Genomic DNA, 21,279 nt, shown 5'->3' with positions numbered 1-21,279 from the left:
GCGACAGTGGCTGGCCATTGTCGCTCGTCTGAAATGGCACGTTTAATTTACGTAAGAATTTACGGCTAATCATCGGAAGCTAGTACCTTGTGGCGCCACTGACTAGCGCTGCAAGTGGTTCGTCTGTTTCTGGGCTTAGCAATAAAGTATTTTTTAATCATAACGGCTTTAATAGTACCTACTTATGGTATTAACTCCCGAAACGATGGTCCTTACGCTATTTAAAGGCTATAGCGGGATAAGATGGTCAAAAATGCCCCCGCACCGATCAGCCCCGCTACTTATTTTTTCGATAAAGGACATAAAATTATGCCCTCATGCAAATTTTTAGCTTCCCAAAGGTCCTAGATCCTCTTAAATCGAGAAAAGAAGAATTTTTAGGTTTTATTTTTTTGTGAGCGCAATTTTAACTTAAAAAATCTGAAAAAATTCAAGATGATGTATATTTTGAATACAAAACAGCCTGATTTTTTTCAGATTTTTGTAATAAAAAATGAGCCCAGGAAAAATTTTCGAAATTTTCAAAAATTTTTTAGGTTATGTAAATATAATTTGGCCAACTTTTAAATAGTAGTTTTTTGTGTATCTTTTGTCGTTCTTTTGAATAGCAGAGGCAGAATTTTTTATATCTGAGCGGAAAGAACGAAAAAATTGAAAAAACCGTTTTTTGCTGTCTCGAGATGCATCTCGGGACAGCCAATTTTAGGATTTAGGATCCTGACTACAACAACTTAAAACAACACTACAAGTGTGAATTTTGTCACAAAATTTGGTATGTGGGCTTATAATAATATTTAGAACAGCTTTTCCAAATATTTTTTTTTCGATATCTCTAACGCGAAGCAAATCGAATCGCATATCGAAAATTCACTCTGTTTGTGGATTCGCAGTAGACCGCGTTTAAAATTTAAATTTCAGTTGACTATTTTAAAAATGGTTAACCATCAACCTGTATGACTGTGTCAAATTTCAAATCTGAATATATTTTGATAGCCGAAATATTAGGGGTCTCTTTATTTTAAATGCGATACACTGTATATTATCAATTTGATAATTTATTGCAACTGATATAGTCGTATTTTCAACGAAAACTTTTCGTTTATAAATTTGCAAAAGTCTGTGTGTTATTGTGTCGCCGCTCCTGCAATACTCAGATCAGATTTATCGATGGATTCTTATGTAGTTTTTTCTTCTAAATCCAAATCTGAAAATGGCATTTCGATATTTCTAACCGTCTTCGAGATAATTGACCTCAAAGTCTAAAATGTGACGTCACAATCCGGTTATCTCCTACAGACGCACTAAACGTCAGCTCAAATGGTTGATTAGGAAGTAGGCTACTTTTTTTTTTAATCTCGATTTGCCAAGCATAGGTTATTTACATTTGAGTTTGACACTTCGTGAATGTCAAACTAAATTTTAAATTAAGTATTAATAAAACATCAATGACATTTGATAGTGAATTTAATTATTATATAAAATAAATAAGATGTTCGAAAATACAATTTGAGTATAAATATTTTAAAAGCAATAATTTATTAACAGTTTTAAAAAGGTTTATACCAGTATAAATACGGCCTCCCCTTTATGATAAATGGACTGTTCCATTTGCTAAAAAATTAAAATATTATGTATAACCTAGTCGTTCCCTAACTCGATACAACTGGCTAGTGATTGTAGAAGGTAATTTTTTGTTTTTTGAGAATTTTGCCGAAATTGGCAAAATTACTAATTATTTAGTAATAATTATTAACTATATAGAAATTATTTTTTTGTCGAATTGGCAAAATTATTGACTAAAATCACTAGCCAGTATTGTGTCTGTGTACATCCTTCTAATGGAAAAAAATATTTTAAGATTTTTCTCAAATTATGGATACCAAGAACATTTTCATTTATAACTCTTTTATTTTTAATTTGACAAATAAAAGTTATTCTTCATAAAAAGCTCTTCTTGTTCTAAGATTTATGATGCAACCGTGTCCCAAAAGTAGGGGAACGGTCGAATATTTCGCGAACTAAAAATCGGATGGAAAAACTGAAAAATACGTGTTCAATCATTTTCAAAAATCTATCCAATGACACCAAACACCAACTCCCACTACACCCCCTGGAGGTGGGGTGGGGGGTAACTTTAAAATCTTAAATGGAAACCCCTAGATTTTCTTGCAGATTTGCATTCGTTACGTAAAAGTAAGCAACTTTTATGCAAGACATTTTTTCGAACTGTGGATAGATGGCGCTATAATTGGGAAAAACTATTTATCATGATACCATAGGTAAATTATAGAAACGGTCTAATATCTCGAGAAATACACTTTCAAATAAGAAACCAAAAAACAGGTTTTTAATATTTTTCGAAAACCTATCGATAAACACTAAACATGACCCTCCAACCCACCCCCTGGAGGTGTGGTGGGGGTAACTTTAAAATCTTAAATAGCAACCCCCACTTTTTATTGCAGATTCGAATTCGTCATGAAAAATTAAGCAATATTTATTCGAAACATTTTTTAAAAATGCTGATAGATGGCGCTAATAAATCGTATTTTTCCAATTAAAGCGCCATCTATCAACAATTCTAAAAAATGTTTCGAATAAATGTTGCTTAGTTTTTCATGACAAATACGAATCTGTAATAAAAAGTGGGGGTTGCTATTTAATATTTTAAAGTTACCCCCCACCCCACCTCCAGGGGGGTGGGTTGGAGGGTCATATTTAGTGTTATTCGATAGGTTTTCGAAAAGTATTAAAAAATTTGTTTGGTTTCTCATTTGGAAGTGTATTTCTCGAGATATTAGACCGTTTCTATAATTTACCCATGGTATCAGGATAAATCGTTTTTCCCAATTATGGCGCCATCTATCCACAGTTCGAAAAAATGTCTTGAATAAAAGTGCTTACTTTTACGTAACGAATCCAAATCTGCAAGAAAATCTAGGGGTTTCCATTTGAGATTTTAAAGTTACCCCCCACCCCACCTCCAGGGGGTGTAGTGGAGGTTGGTGTTTGGTGTCATTGGATAGATTTTTGAAAATGATTGAACAGGTATTTTTCAGTTTTTCGATCCGATGTTCAGTTCGCGAAATATTCGACCGTTCCACTACTTTTGGGACAAGTTGTATAAAATTTTATTACAAGTAAAATTTAATAAAAAATTTTGGTCTTGGTAAAAGGTATATTATTTTAAAAAGCCCTATAGGGCTACAAACATCGAACAGAACGTTTTCGCTCTAAAAAGAGCATCATCAGTGTTGCCTAAAATAAGTATAACCATATTAATTATCAAAATGTTGAATTTAAAGTGATGACCAAGGTAGAATCAAAGTTTGGTTATACTTACAAGAACATGGTGAGCCAACCAAAAAATACGAAGGTCAAAGCCTTTCAAAAATGGACTAAAAGTCACATCAAAATGCTAACATAGCAAATTCCAAAGGATGGATATAATCCCTAAGGATATGGCCCTAGGATAACATATGACTCCCACACGTTGTAAGTGGGTCAAAGGTAACAAATTAGGTCATTATGTTACAAGAGCTGACAGGCAACTAATATATGAGATATCAAAAGCGAATCTGTCTGATGTCAAGACAACAATTGTCAATGGAACTTGAAGTATCATGAAAAATTGGTTACACAGCTACTAAATTTATAGTTGTTTATAGTACAAGCAATGATAACAGCTAACATCAGTGTGTTGGAATTATAAAAATAAAGAGTTAGTGAGAATAGATTATCTAGATGTAAAATAGAAGGGGGGAATTTGAGTACCCACAATCATCAATGAAGTGTACGTAAATTGATGAAGAAAGATAGGCAAAACAACATACAGATAATGTAATGTATGGTTTATGTTTTGAAATTAGATAATTTATATTTGTGAACCAACACAAATGATGGCTGAGAGGCTGGCTGAAAAACTAGAGACAAAATAGGGGTCGTGATATCAAATGCTGAAAAAGTTGTAAATGCAAAATCTTATTTATAAATTAATAAAATATAGATGGGTTCATCAACACAAATTTACAAGACTGAAAAGGTTGTATTACAAGCTTAGTCCAAATTTCTTTATTATGTCCTTTTATGTTAAATAACATCTAGGGCAAAGAAAAATTAATAACTTGGATAAAAGTGTCTAAGCTACAACTAAAGTGGGGTCAGATGAAGATAAGTGTTGAGTAAGATTATTGACTATATGAGAAAATTAAAAATTGTGTTTATTTGAGATAGATGAGTTTGTGGTAGATAAAGTAAATTTGACATCACTATTGAGACTAATTAACATTATTGAGAGACTGGGGACTCCAGAGACCAGGCAACCAAACAAACCAAATGATGAATGAAAGGTTGGCTGAATGGAATAACTACTAGATGTGTGAAACTTGAAAGATATATTGTACAGTATTATTGGTTGATTTAGTTTAGAATGAAATAGTTATGATTGGACACTAAACGAAAAACGGTTTGAAAAGATGATGTGGAGAGAATGGGATATATATTGAATAGATATAGTTGTGTACAAGTTGTGACAAATGGATGTTGTGGATATAGTTGAAATTGCTTTGTTTGGGAGAAGAAAAATTTTTTGAAGAAAGGATTAGATGATTATCGAAAATTGAGTGAACATGTGGATGTGTGTGAATAAGAAGAGAAAAGAAAGAAATAGAACAATATTGGTAGATGCGAATAATTAGGAGAAATAAAGTAATATAAGAAACAGATTTATAATGTAATTTATGAGAAAAGTTGACGATGTAACGGTTGAAAGTCACGATTGAAAGACACATGGCGATTAACACAATTTGGACTTCTCTGTTTCTCTTTGACTATTTCAAGATCCTCGTATAGGTCCAATCTCAGAAAGTTTTTATCGGGAATGTTATGTATTAGGGATACGTTATCAGGGATATTGAGAGTATGGTTGTTTTGTTTAAGATGTTGAGAGAAGGTTGATGTATTCTCTCTTTTAGTATGTTCAAGTGAACGGGAGGCAAGTGACCTACAAGTTCTCCCTATATATGTGGCATCACAATCAGAGCATTGCAATTTATAGACACCGCTACGATTCATGTAGTTAATAGGGTCTTTGGAGTTGGAAAGGCACTGTCCTAAATTACTTGATACCTTAAATGAAATTTGAATGTTATCAACTGATCTTTTAATAATATCTCTAATATCTCCAGACAAACGTTCATGATGATATGGTAAGGAAGTGTAAATGGGTTTGGTGGTCGAATCTCTGGGGAACGCAGCCTCTCTCAAGACTCTCAGTTGTCTCTTATGGATAAACTTGTCTATGATGTTAGGTTCGTAACCATTATTGAAGGCTATTTGTTTGAGAATGTTCAATTCTTTGTTGTAATTGGATTGTGATAGAGGGGTAGTTTCTAAACGGTGTATGAAACTGTGAAATGCTGAATATTTGTGTGAAATGGGGTGATTAGATGATAGGGGTATGACATGGTCCGTCTGTGTTGGTTTCCTATAGATACTGAAATCGAAATGGTCATTTAATCTGGTGATAGTGAGGTCAAAGTGGTTCCCCAGAGATTCGACCACCAAACCCATTTACACTTCCTTACCATATCATCATGAACGTTTGTCTGGAGATATTAGAGATATTATTAAAAGATCAGTTGATAACATTCAAATTTCATTTAAGGTATCAAGTAATTTAGGACAGTGCCTTTCCAACTCCAAAGACCCTATTAACTACATGAATCGTAGCGGTGTCTATAAATTGCAATGCTCTGATTGTGATGCCACATATATAGGGAGAACTTGTAGGTCACTTGCCTCCCGTTCACTTGAACATACTAAAAGAGAGAATACATCAACCTTCTCTCAACATCTTAAACAAAACAACCATACTCTCAATATCCCTGATAACGTATCCCTAATACATAACATTCCCGATAAAAACTTTCTGAGATTGGACCTATACGAGGATCTTGAAATAGTCAAAGAGAAACAGAGAAGTCCAAATTGTGTTAATCGCCATGTGTCTTTCAATCGTGACTTTCAACCGTTACATCGTCAACTTTTCTCATAAATTACATTATAAATCTGTTTCTTATATTACTTTATTTCTCCTAATTATTCGCATCTACCAATATTGTTCTATTTCTTTCTTTTCTCTTCTTATTCACACACATCCACATGTTCACTCAATTTTCGATAATCATCTAATCCTTTCTTCAAAAAATTTTTCTTCTCCCAAACAAAGCAATTTCAACTATATCCACAACATCCATTTGTCACAACTTGTACACAACTATATCTATTCAATATATATCCCATTCTCTCCACATCATCTTTTCAAACCGTTTTTCGTTTAGTGTCCAATCATAACTATTTCATTCTAAACTAAATCAACCAATAATACTGTACAATATATCTTTCAAGTTTCACACATCTAGTAGTTATTCCATTCAGCCAACCTTTCATTCATCATTTGGTTTGTTTGGTTGCCTGGTCTCTGGAGTCCCCAGTCTCTCAATAATGTTAATTAGTCTCAATAGTGATGTCAAATTTACTTTATCTACCACAAACTCATCTATCTCAAATAAACACAATTTTTAATTTTCTCATATAGTCAATAATCTTACTCAACACTTATCTTCATCTGACCCCACTTTAGTTGTAGCTTAGACACTTTTATCCAAGTTATTAATTTTTCTTTGCCCTAGATGTTATTTAACATAAAAGGACATAATAAAGAAATTTGGACTAAGCTTGTAATACAACCTTTTCAGTCTTGTAAATTTGTGTTGATGAACCCATCTATATTTTATTAATTTATAAATAAGATTTTGCATTTACAACTTTTTCAGCATTTGATATCACGACCCCTATTTTGTCTCTAGTTTTTCAGCCAGCCTCTCAGCCATCATTTGTGTTGGTTCACAAATATAAATTATCTAATTTCAAAACATAAACCATACATTACATTATCTGTATGTTGTTTTGCCTATCTTTCTTCATCAATTTACGTACACTTCATTGATGATTGTGGGTACTCAAATTCCCCCCTTCTATTTTACATCTAGATAATCTATTCTCACTAACTCTTTATTTTTATAATTCCAACACACTGATGTTAGCTGTTATCATTGCTTGTACTATAAACAACTATAAATTTAGTAGCTGTGTAACCAATTTTTCATGATACTTCAAGTTCCATTGACAATTGTTGTCTTGACATCAGACAGATTCGCTTTTGATATCTCATATATTAGTTGCCTGTCAGCTCTTGTAACATAATGACCTAATTTGTTACCTTTGACCCACTTACAACGTGTGGGAGTCATATGTTATCCTAGGGCCATATCCTTAGGGATTATATCCATCCTTTGGAATTTGCTATGTTAGCATTTTGATGTGACTTTTAGTCCATTTTTGAAAGGCTTTGACCTTCGTATTTTTTGGTTGGCTCACCATGTTCTTGTAAGTATAACCAAACTTTGATTCTACCTTGGTCATCACTTTAAATTCAACATTTTGATAATTAATATGGTTATACTTATTTTAGGCAACACTGATGATGCTCTTTTTAGAGCGAAAACGTTCTGTTCGATGTTTGTAGCCCTATAGGGCTTTTTAAAATAATATACCTTTTACCAAGACCAAAATTTTTTATTAAATTTTACTTGTAATTAATGGTATACAGCCAGCTACAGGAAATTCTTCCTAGTGAAAATTTTATTAATTTTATACGAGGTATATAAAAAATATGAATTTCGATCAAGAGTAAACTACCTTTATAGTTCATAACATTTAAATTAGAATGATATAATTGTACATTAAAACATAATTATTAATTCTAAACTACTTTTCATAATAGAAATTTTCCATATTATGAATTAAAATACGTAAATATACAAAGTTTTCGTTATGACAATGCTCGCATTTTCAGCTTGTTTATACCTAGATTCAAAATATACATTCAAAATACTGACTAATTCACTAATGTTATCATAAAAAGTTCAAATTGATTGCATTGAAGTATTGAACCAATTAATGTGTAATAATGTAATATACAGAGTGAGGTTTATGTACGGAAACCCTCAAATATCTCGGAAACGGTTAGCACAATTTTTATAAATTTTGGTGGATGGGGGCTTTCTAATGCGGCCGATATTATAGTGATAATTACATTGTTGTCAGATCTTCCGTTTTTCTAAAAATCTAATTTTATTTTACTTCAATTGGAATACCCTTTCTACTTTTTGCTTTTTTAAGTCCTTAAGAAATATTAATTATTTTTCATGTGATATTCCCTATACCTAAAAATCATAATTTCGGAGTTATTGCTACATTTATTAAAAAAAATTTAAACAAATTATAAAAATCAATTTTTTCGGCCCGGGTAGACATTATTTTACGTTCTTTGGACTATTGGGAACAAGAAAAGTTCTGTTGTAATGTTTCTCTAAAGTTAAACAAGTTCGAGTTATAAACAATTTAAAACTGAAAACTGTCTACACAAATTCAAGTTCAAGACTTATTTTATAAGCTACCAATAAGTAATTTAAGCTTGTTTCATTCTAAAATATTGTTTTTTAGTTGTTAATGTATCCCGATCGCCCGTCCTCTCATATGCGCTTCACTAACAATTAATAAAAGGCAATGTTTTAGAATAAAACGGGCCAAAAATTTTTATAGCGAACCCCTAGAAGAAGGGCTTAGCTTGAATTTGGCTACTCAGCAGTTTCAAACATAATATTTTTTATTTGTGTTTTTGAACCTTGAAAATCGTCATTATTCGATTTTTTTCAATTAAATTATTTGGATCTCGAAAACCTTTAGAGAAAAATTACAAAAGACATTTTTTCTTCCCAATGATCCAAAGAATGTAACTACACGGGCCGAAAAAATTGATATTTATAATTTGTTTAATTTTTTTTTTAAATACATGTAGCAATAACTCCGAAACTGTGGCATTTCAAAATTCATTAGATTTCCAGAAAAACGGAAGATCTGACAACAATGTAATTATCACTATAATATCGGCTGCATTAGAAAACCCCTACCCACCAAAACCTATAAAAATTATGCAAGATGTTTCCGAGATAATTGAGGGTTTCTATACATAAAACTCACTCTGTATATTATAATTATTATAATAATATTATATTAATACGCATTAATTGGTTCAATTTTCAATGCAATCAATTTGACTTTTTATGATAAAATTAGTGAATTAGTCAGTATTTGGAATGTATATTTTGAATCTAGGTATAAAAAATACGTCTATATTAGTTGCAATAAATTATCAAATTGATAATATACAGTGTGTCGCATTTAAGATGAAGACACCCCTATATTTCGGCAATCAAACTATATACAGATTTGAAATTTGGCACAGTCATACAAGTTAATGGTTCACAATTTTTAAAACGGTCAACTGAAATTTAAATTTTAAACGCGGTCTACTGCGAATCCACGAACAGGGTGAATTTTCGATATGCGATTCGATTTGCTTCGCGTTAGAGATATCGAAAAAAGTTATTTGGAAAAGCTGTTCCAAATATTATTATAAACCCACATACCAAATTTTATGACAAAATTCACACTTTTAGTGTTGTTTTAAGTTGTTGTAGTCAGGATCCTAAATCCTAAAATTGGCTGTCCCGAGATGCACCTCAAGACAGCAAAAAACGGTTTTTTCAATTTTTTCGGTCTTTCCGCTCAGATATTAAAAATTCTGCCTCTGCCATTCAAAAGAACGACAAAAGATACACAAAAAAATACTATTTAAAAGTTGGCCAAATTATATTTACATAACCTAAACATTTTTTGAAAATTTCGAAAATTTTTCCTGGGCTCATTTTTATTACAAAAATCTGAAAAAAATCAGGCTGTTTTGTATTCAAAATATACATCATCTCTAATTTTTTCAGATTTTTTAAGTTAAAATTGCGCTCACAAAAAAATAAAACCTAAAAATTCTTCTTTTCTCGATTTAAGAGGTTCTAGGACCTTTGGGAAGCTAAAAATTTGCATGAGGGCATAATTTTATATCCTTTATCGAAAAAATAAGTAGCGGGGCTGATCGGTGCGGGGGCATTTTTGACCATCTTATCCCGCTATAGCCTTTATTGTATTTGGCTTATAGCCCAGTAAATGACCGTTTTGGACTGTAATTTTTAGGGTCAGCTCTGAATTGCATGAAAATTTGGTTTTAGGTTCTACTTACCCTCCAGTTCAAAGTTAGACTTGTGCCGTTGATTGGTTTTACTTGGGGGTAGGGGTGACAGTGACAGTTACCCCTTCTCGGGGGTAAGAAAACATACGTTCAATATAAGTCCGGAAATGGATAAGTTGACTAAGTAAATTTTGTTCTAGAAGTTTTTTTTACTAAGTTAATACATTTCGAGTTATTTACGAGTAAACATCTGTATTTTTCAACAAAAAAAAAACACGTTTTCGCAAATAACTCAAAAAGTAATGGACCAAGAGTTAGCAACGTAGGAAAAAAAATTATTTTAAGACAACTGGTTCTTTAATATATTATTCCCTATGCTTCCTCGAACACCGTACCGGCCATCTGGTTGCTGATACAGGTTGCTTTCATTACTGCGCAGTACATTTGTATAGGTAAACATATCGAATTTAAAATTATTAAGACGAAAAATTATTTTGTCATTACTTTTTAAACATTATTAGAAATATGATCTATAATTGCCAGACATTTTTGTGGTTTAAAAAGTAATGATAAAAAAATGTTTCATCCTAAAATAATTTAAATTCAATATACAGGGTGATTGATGAGTGTGATAAAGCTCAGTAGATCCGCTATAGTAATAGATAGCAATAAAAGTTGATAACAAAAATTGTAGCCAACTTTCAGCTTTACATTACGAAATTAGTTAGAATGTTACAGTATGTTCGATAACATAGTGGCAAACCAAACTTATGTTTTTTTTTAATGGAACACCCTATATTTTATTTTATATTCGAAATTCTCTTAACTTTCCCATCACAAAAATATAAAGGTTTGTTATGTTATATAGGGCTTTTACAAAGTTATAACCAATTTTTTATGAAAAACGTAACAAGTTCAGCTCCCTGTATAAATAAAAATAAACAAAACAGCAATGGTTTATTCGTGCTATATTTTTTGTTGATTTTAAAAATTTATAAAAATGGTTGATATTCTAATTTTCCTTATATCGAATACAGGGTGAGTCAAAACGCAAGTACATTCTTTTCTCAGAAATTTTAAATGGAACACCCTGTATTTTTGTATCACCATCGAAAAGTATCATTACCGTACTTTAATTTTTGTATAATATTCCCTATGCCTAAATTTGTTAGTTTTCGAGATATTTTCATTTTTCAGAGCAAGTTATTAATTAATGTGTTCTATTTAAAATTACTGAGAAAATAATGTACTTGCGTTTTGACTCATCCTGTATTCGACATAAAGAAAATTAGCAATATTAACCATTTTTATAAATTTTGACAATCAACAAAAAAATATGTCACCAATAAACCATTGCTGTTGTGCTTATTTTTATTTATACAGGGAGCTGAACTTATTACGGTTTTCGTAGAACATTGGTTATAACTTTGTAAATACCCTGTATAACATAACAAACCTTTATATTGTTTTCGCCCAATTTTGAAAAAATGTGAAAACTTTGGATTATCCACGTCCGTCTGTCCGTATGTCCGTAACCACAACTCCTCCGTCATTATACTAGGTAGAATGACAAATGAGGTGTCAAATGAAAGCTTATAATCCAAGGATGGTACTAAAGGTGAGAAATTTGACCTAAACTATCTGTCCGTCGGTCTGTCCGACCGCGAATATAACTCCTCCGTCATTACACCAGGTAGAATGACAAATGAGGTGTTAAATGAAAGCGTATAATCCAAGGATGGTACTAAAGATGAGAAATTTGATATTGGCTGTCTGTCCGTCGGTCCGTCCGACCGCGAATATAACTCCTCCGTCATTATACCAGGTAGAATGACAAATGAGGTGTCAAATGAAAGCGTATAATCCAAGGATGGTACTAAAGGTGAGAAATTTGACTTAGGCTGTCTGTCCGTCGGTCCGTCCGACCGCGAATATAACTCCTCCGTTATTATACCAGGTAGAATGACAAATGAGGTGTCAAATGAAAGCTTATAATCCAAAGATGGTACTAAAGGTGAGAAATTTGACTTAGGCTGTCTGTCCGTCGGTCCGTCGGACCCCGAATATAGCTCCTCCATCATTATACCAGATAGAATGACAAATGAGATGTCAAATGAAAGCTTATAATCGAAGAATGGTACTAAAGGTGAGAAATTTAACTTAGGCTGTCTGTCCGTCGGTCCGTCCGACCGCGAATATAACTCCTCCGTCATTATACCAGGTAGAATGACAAATGAGGTGTCAAATGAAGGCTTATAATCCAAGGATAGTACTAAAAGTGAGAAATTTGACTTAGGCTGTCTGTCCGTCGGTCCGTCCGACCGCGAATATAACTCCTCCGTCATTATACCAGGTAGAATGACAAATGAGGTGTCAAATGAAGGCTTATAATCCAAGGATAGTACTAAAAGTGAGAAATTTGACTTAGGCTGTCTGTCCGTCGGTCCGTCCGACCGCGAATATAGCTCCTCCGTCATTATACCAGGTAGAATGACAAATGAGATGTTAAATGAAAGCTTATAATCCAAGGATGGTATTAAAGGTGAGAAATTTGACTGAGGCTGTCTGTCCGTCGACCGTCCGACTTCCAATTCCACTTTCGATTACTTTGGGTGAAAACCTAGGACTTACGAAGTGCAATTACTTGTTTTTGTGATGGAGAAGTTAACACAATTTCGAATATAAAATAAAATATAGGGTGTTCTGTTTAAAAAAAACATAAGTTTGGTCTGCCACTATGATATCGAACACCCTGTAACATTCTAACTAATTTTGTAATGTGAAGCTCAAAGTTGGCTACAAGTTTTGTTATTAACTTTTATTGCTATCTATTACTATAGCGGATCTACTAAGCTTTATCACACTAATCAATCACCCTGATTTTGTATTTACCTGTACAGGTGTGCTGCGCAGTAATGAACGCAACCTGTATCAGCAGCCAGATGGCCGGTACGGTGTTCGAGGAAGCATAGGGAACAATATGTGAAAGAATCAGCTGTCTTAAAATAGTTTTTTGAAAACGTTGCTAGCTCTTAGACCATAAGTATGTATTTTATTGAAAAAAATATTCTTAACAAAAACTCACAAAAAAACGAAAAAAATGGTGTATTAATGAAGTCTATAATCCCAGTAAAAGCAAAGTTGTAACTTATGAAAAATACGTTCTTATTCGTCAAATTCCAAATCGAATATTTAAACGGGAAATAACCAAAAAATAAAGCAATTTTCGGGAACATTTCATATTCAAATTTTTATAAAATTTTCTAGCATCAAAACTAAGCGAGTTACGCTCAAAATAAAGTTGGCACCTTTTTTTGTTTTTTATTTTATAAAATTCTCCTGTCACAGTAACAGTTGTCATACTCCTTCGATACGTCTAAAGGTGGGAAAAGTAATGTTAATTTATATGTTTATATCGATGATTTCCACCTCTACTAGTTTCATCTCTTTTTATTTCACAATGTGTTATGTTTTCCATTTTTTGTGATATTTTGCCAGTTATTAGCGCTCTCATCACTGTATAGTAAAAATATTTATATTACTACTTCTTCGTTGTTCTCTACTTCCTATAAAATTTATTTTTGTAAATATAAAGGCACTTATAATGCTTACCTACTACATTTATAAATTTTGATTATCAGGTGTTTCACGATAAAGATATGCACTAAATTGTAAAATGTCATTACAAATTATATTAGAAGCTTTAACAAGAAAATATTGTTAAAAACAAGGACTAAATACTGAGCTAGTTTTAGCAAATCTACAAGAAACAAGATGGAATATAAACTTAGTCATTCAGCTACAATAAGTAATAAAGGGTTAAAAGGTAAAAAAAGTATAGTTAAAAGTATCTTAAAGACTTATTTTAAAAAGAACACGTACATAACAAGAAACAATGAAGAGTATACATTGTTTAATGTAGTCAAGAGAACATATAATTTCATCTTATAGGTCTGGATTCCGCGTATGAAAAAAAAGTTGATTAATAGCAAGCTGAAAATTTGTTAATAGCTTAAGGGTGTCTAGTCGGATAAACTTTAATATATGGGAGCACTGGAACAGGGGCAGTTTTAATTGTGGAACAGGTTAAAAATTTGGAACGGTCACACCACGAAAACGGCACATTTATTTTGTCCGACAGAACAGACTTAAACTCTCCGAACAGAGATTAAACTCTCATGCAAAAATCAGACTGTTATTTATCACCTGTCATAATTCCTGTCATATGACATATTCTACATGTTCCACTCATTAAAACTCCCCTTTGGTGATAAACAGCAGTCTGATTTTTGCATGAGAGTTTAATCTCTATTCGAAGAGTTTAAGTTTGTTCTGTCGGACAAAATAAATGTGCCGTTTTCGTGGTGTGGCCGTTCCAAATTTTTAACCTGTTCCACAATCAAAACTGCCCCTGTTCCAGTGTTCCCATATATCAAAGCTTATCCGACTAGACACCCTTAAGCTATTAACAAATTTTCAGCTTGCTATTAATCAACTTTTTTTTCATACGCGGATCAATCCAGATTTATTATGGACAACAAAAATATCGAAATTATCATGTGAAGCGAATGCGAACTTTTTTGTGCTGCAATCCTTAGCCCTCCCAGTATCATAGGAATAGGATTTCTTTTCCTTATGCCATGCTTTAAAGTGTTATAAAAATGTTCAATCGGATTTAAATCTGATATGGGCTATATGTATCAAAGAACAATCTAACCAAAAAAAAAAAATAAAGGAAGGAAGAAAATTTGGGAATAGGTAGTTGAAATTGTCTATTATTATATACCTAAGAAAAAGTTTACAATTCTACATCCCCTCTCGAAGGTGAAAAATATACATTCAAAATAAGTCCGGAATTGGATAAAATGACTAATTCTAAGCAACTTTTGTTCTATAGAGTTTTTTCCCTAAGGCAATACTTTTCGATTTATTTGCAAGTGAATATGTTCATTTTTAACAGAAAAAACATGTTTTTGGACGGTTTTTCGGAGACAATTCAAAAAGTAAATATTTCACCGAAAAAATATTCTTAGCAAAAATATAGCTTACAAAAATCTGAAAAAAAAATGGTGTATGCTTGAGGTTTGTAGACCCAGTAGAAGCAGAGTTGTAGCTAATGAAAAGTAGGTTCTTCTTCATCAAATTTCAAATCGAATATTTCAATGTAAAATAACCCAAAAACGGAGCACATTTCGGGGAAAATTCATTTTAACTTTTTTAAAGTGTTTAAAAAAAGATTTATTTTTGTTGAAAAAAAACTTGTAACATTAAAATTAAGTGAGTTACGCTCAAAATATTGTTGGTCCCTTTTATTTTTTGGTAAAAAAATCGCGAAAATCACCCCCTAATTAGCATCAAAAATAAATTTTATCATTACCACTTCACAAGTTACTTTGCGTATGTATTATTTATATGATCTGTAAGTTTCATAGGTTCAAAGTGCTTATTTTTGAAAAGGCTGTAGTTAAAATGGCTTGAACGAGTAACTAAACACGAGTTTAGGCAAATTTTGAACAGCCATAGCATAACCAATTTTTGCCTAACAAGAAAACAAAAAATAAAAAATATTCAGAAAAGCAAAACGTACATTTTATTACTCTTTAAGATTTTTGATATTACTAAGGTACATTCCATGTCAAATCACTCAGGCAAAAAATTTTGGATCTCCGATTTGTCTGAAAATTGGTATATAGCTTCTGCGGGACGTAAAAATAAGATATTTAAGGTCAAAAAATCTTCTTCTTCTTTTTTTCTTAAAATGTTATTTTATGCGATTTTACAGTGATTTGGTGTTTATTTAAACAAATTTGCATTTTTTGTCGTAAAGTATCGATGAAAAACATAATATTTTAATAGAAAGGACTCAAAAATGTCATTATATGGCATTATAACAAGTTATTTTGAATCAAAACAAGTTTTTGATCAAATTTTATAGTGTAAAAAACGTTAAAATACCGCTTTTTGCATTTTCCTCCATTCCCAAAATACATTATCATCGATTTGGCTGAAAATTTGCCCACAGATAGCCAAAAGATAGGACTTTAAGTGGTTAGAAGGATTTGAATTATATTACAATACCAAAAAAGTTACATGCAGTAATATCAGACTCAAAAGTATATATTAGTCCAGTCGGGATAGCATTTGACCTTGAAATGCCGAGCTACCCAAAATGTTATTTTTCTGATCTTTAGGGGAGTCAATAGTAGCCTAAATTTAAAATCACGAATGAATTCCTCCGTTACGTTAGCAGCCATCTTGATTTTAAAGGAGAACCTGTTTTGCTCAATATCTCTGCCATTTTTAAATTTTCGACAAAAATGGTAGGAACTGAAATTGTTCCAAATAAATCGTATTTACAATTATTACAGTTTCTTTTTAACAATTTTTGTCGTGAGGTCGATATTTTCGAGTTAATTGTACTTACAGTAGACGCCTATATTTTTGACTATAATATTGCATGTAACTTTTTTGGTATTGTAATATAATTCAAATCCTTCTCACCACTTAAAGTCCTATGTTTTGTCTATCTGTGGGCAAATTTTCAGCCAAATCGATTATGATGTATTTTGGGAATGGAGAAAAATGTAAAAAACGGTATTTTAACGTTTTCTACACTATAAAATTTGATCAAAAGCTTGTTTTGAATCAAAGTAACTTGTTATAATGCCATATAATGACATTTTTGAGTCCCTTCTATTAAAATATTATGTTTTCCATTGATACTTTACGATAGAAAATGCAAATTTGTATAAATAAACACCAAATCACTGTAAAATCGCATAAAATAACATTTTGAGAAAAAAAGAAGAAGAAAATTTTTTGACCTTCAATATCTTATTTTTACGTCCCGTAGAAGCTATATACCAATTTTCAGACAAATCGGAGGTCCAAAATTTTTTTTCTTCCAAAATTGAGTGATTTGAAATGAACCCCTAATAATTTTTAAGTTAATTCCATGAACAATTCCTTTTTTTTTCAAAATAAATAAAAATGTTTTATTTTAAACCCAATTTGTTTCAAAAATATTTGAACCAATGAAACTTATAGATAATATAAATAATACATAAAGCGTAATAATACGTAATAATACGTAAAGTAATTTGTGAAGCGGTAACGATTAATTTTATTTGGGAAGCTAATTAGGGGGTGATTTTCGCGATTTTTGTACCAAAAAATAAAAGGGACCAACAATATTTTGAGCGTAGCTCACTTATTTTAATGTTAGAATTTTTTTTAAAAAACAAAAATAAACCTTTTTTTAAACATTTTAAAAAAGTTATAATGAATTTTCTCCGAAAAGTGCTCTGTTTTTTGGTTATTTCACATTGAAATATTCGATTTGGAATTTGACGAAGAAGAACCTACATTTCATTAGCTACAACTCTGCTTCTACTGGGTCTGCAGACCTCACGCGCAAATCATTTTTTCAATTTTTTATAAGCTATATTTTCACTAAGAATATTTTTTTCGCTAGAATACTTACTTTTTGAGTTATCTGCGAAAAACCGTCCAAAAATATGTTTTTTTTTTTTGTTAAAAATGAACATATTGCAAAGCATTGTAGAACAAAAGTTGCTTAGAATTAGTTATTTTATCCAATTCCTGGCCTATTTTGAACGTATATTTTTTCACTACCTAGAAAATATTTTTCACCCTTTATTTCCCAATTTTTGTAAAATGGAGGGGATGTAGAATTGTAAACTTTTTCTTATATAATAATAGACAATTTCAACTACCTATTCCCAAATTTTCATCCTTCCTTTATTTTTTTTTTGGAGGTTTTCGTAAAATTTTGTATTCCCTGATCGGGCTAATGGTGGCCAATATAATCTTTTAAATTGAATCTCATCAAGATAAGTCTTCACTATTCTACTGACATGAGGACATGCATTATCGTGCATTGGCACAAATCTGTAATAGTCAATATGGATGGCAAATGGCAAAATGTGATCTAAAATATACTGCTTCGTAGCATTATGCTACCACCACCAAAACTAACGCTCTGCATGAGGTTATATTTCTAATAATCCGGTCAACTTAGACATCAAAATGCTTGGCAAATAACAAAAATTGCCGGAGAGCCAAATTTTGGTGGAGAGCTAGCGTATACCATAACAAATAAAGTTTAAAAAGTCCCCATCGATCCCATGTGTGCGTCAAAAGTTATTCGGGGTCAAAGGTCAAAATTTGAGATTTTTTGGATTTTTTTCGAAAACGGTAAGTTTTATCAAAAAAAAACCTCAAACCAAAGTTGTAGATCTTAACATTCTCTACAAAATTTGTCCTTACAATTTTTTTCCTAAGAGTTACCATTCCTGAGATATCGCGATTTTAAAAGTTACTTTATACATTTATGCACATATAAGCCACGTATATACATATGTGGCCCTTAAGACAAGTATAAACGCCTATTTGTGTCTCTTTTATATAGTATATTATACTATTCTGAAAATATTTCTTCAAAAGGTAATCAGTCCCAAACTGAATTTCCTCTATCCACGTGGCCTTGAAAAACATTTGGCTATACCATTGTTTAAAAAAGAACAGATTGTCTATTATAGGCAATGGCTACAGTATTGTCCGTAGATCTGGTTCATAATATTATCTGTTTCTTTTAGTGCTAAAGGTTCAGTTCAAGTGAATATAAGTACTTATTACAAGCGTCTACCATTTAGTACCGTTACCGTTATTTGTACAATTTTATAGTTTTAAAAATGTCTCAGTTTTGCTTTATTTGCAATAAACTTTTAAGTGAAACTAAAACAGTTGTGGTTGATCGTGGAATGCCAAATTTAATCGAGGCTAGTGTCGAGAGAGTTGATGAGTTTATTGAGTATTTAAAAACTCAAAAATCCGTTACAATACACGTGAATTGCAGAAAATCATACATGACTTCAATCGCTGCAGTGAAAAGACAACGTGAGGAGGAACAGGCTAGTACTTCAAAAGTAAGTCCACCTCATACTAGAACGCGAGTAAGTAAATCACATTCTTGTTTTAAAAAAAACTGTTTATTTTGTGGCAATGAAGCCAATAAAGAATCTGAGATAAAGAAAGCACAGCATCTTCGAAAAATAATTCGTAACGTGACTACACTAAAATTCAAAGAATCCCTGTTGAAATTAGCTAAAGATCGTTCTGATGATGTCTCGAAGGCTGTTCTTGAACGTATTAATTTTGAGTATGATTTAGTCGCTGCTGATGCAAAATACCATGACAGTTGTTACAAATCTTTCTTAAAACCTAATACTGGTCGTAAAATTGGCCGTCCACAAGATGAAACTGTAAACTCTGCGATGTAGAAAATGTTTCAACATAGAAACGAGTGATGATTGCCAGTTTTCGTTGGATGAATTAAGGAATGTTTGTCAAGATGTAGTTTTAGATGACAGAACTATAAAAATACGATTGAAATTTAAGTATGGTAGTAGAATTATTATTACAGAAAAGCCAGGAAAATTAACTCAGTCACATTTGAACAATTTTTGAACATCCAGCAAGAGGAAGAGGAAGAAGATGAAATCGAAGAAGACTTGACTGTTGAAGTAGACTTTCAAGAATATGAATCTGATTAAAATATCTAAAGAAATCAAAACAATAGTTAACCTAATAATCAATAGCAATATCAATAATCAATATCAATAATAAGGTAATATCTAGAACTTGACCGGTATTGTTTCCTTAAATTATCCTAAAATTGTCAAAACAGTTAGTGGAGTAGGCCTACAGGGGAAACCACGGTAAAAAAAACGCGCCGAGTACACTACAGGTGGTGTGGAAACGTGTGCATATCATGTATAATGTGACTCTTTGAATCGCGATATCTCAGGAATGGCAACTCTTAGGAAAAAAATATTAAGGACTATTTTTGTAGAGAATTTTAAGATCTACAACTTTGGTTTAAGGTTTTTTTTTTGATAAAGCTTACCGTTTTCGAAAAAAATACAAAAAATCTTAAATTTTGACCTTTGACCCCGAATAACTTTTGACGCACACATGGGATCGATGGGGACTTTTTAAACTTTATTTGTTATGGTATACCCTAGCTCTCCACCAAAATTTGGCTCTCCGGCAATTTTTGTTATTTGAAATGTCTATGTAGACCGGGTTATAAGCACAAACCATACATACTTATAGACGTTTCACGACCATGTTAATCTTTCGGATCGAATTAACGCCATCTCTTGATTGGAATGGGAACTAAATTGACAAATTTTAGTTACGTGAGAATTTCAAATTATAAATTTTGCGGGATTTTTTATGAAATTTCGCAGGAAATTAAAACAACAGAAAGACAATTCAATGTTTTATTCCATATTTTACTGAAAACTTCAAATATTCCAATTTGTTTTCAAAATAATAAACACTACTGCTATGTGTCACGTGAAAGCACTGATGTGTATCGAGTTGAATGAAAATTTTTGAAAGATCTTGTACATAGGATGACTGTTTAGATAAATATTACCTTATAATCTTTTACAAACTTCCAAAAATATATAGGTCCGAAATGTTGATGACACACTTGTCTATTGGAATAATAATATGTTTCAGGATCTATTATATTGTTTTTTTAATGTGGAGAAACACAACACGGGATGATCAATGTAAACTAAAAATTCTACTCATAAAAATGGAGAGGAGGTTAATACACTTATTAAAATTGTGATTAAATCTAATTAAAAACGTAACACCACTATAATAAAATAATTAAGCCACAAACTGTAAAATAAAAAGTAAATAATAAATTAATTTAATTGTCAACTGTCAGTTGTTAAATATGACAAGAGAATTGACTGACAGCGACATCTCTGGATTGGAATGGTAACTAATTTGCTGTCTTGACCTTGACAATTTACGTGAAACGTCTATAAGTATGTATGGTTTGTGGTTATAAGTGGCATCTGGCATAACGTTCCACATAGAAAAGCGAGATTGATGAAATTTCGTCTACAGAAGAGTTAAGTAGTTTTGGTGGTGGCAGTGTAGTGCTATGGAGCGGTATTGCTTGGAAAGGCCATACCGAACTTGTGGAGATGATTATATGGGCTACCATATATCGCCGCCGCCTACGAAAAGTATAACTCCGGAAAATGCCGTTAAGAGTAGAACTTTCAATGAACGCCGCGAAA

The 21,279-nt window shown here is 31.9% G+C and overlaps 1 protein-coding gene across 2 annotated transcripts in view; it reads right to left on the bottom strand.

Moving 5' to 3' along the window:
- The window catches only part of LOC114330832 (oxysterol-binding protein 1), a 93,898-nt gene that overhangs the window by 63,382 nt on the left and 9,237 nt on the right, over positions 1-21,279 (bottom strand). The window lies entirely within an intron of this gene.

Source organism: Diabrotica virgifera, chromosome 7 (genome assembly GCF_917563875.1).
Source record: "Diabrotica virgifera virgifera chromosome 7, PGI_DIABVI_V3a".
NCBI classification, from domain to species: domain Eukaryota; kingdom Metazoa; phylum Arthropoda; class Insecta; order Coleoptera; family Chrysomelidae; genus Diabrotica; species Diabrotica virgifera.
Note: the sequence above shows the minus strand (reverse complement) of the source record. Positions and strands in the feature narration are given on the sequence as shown.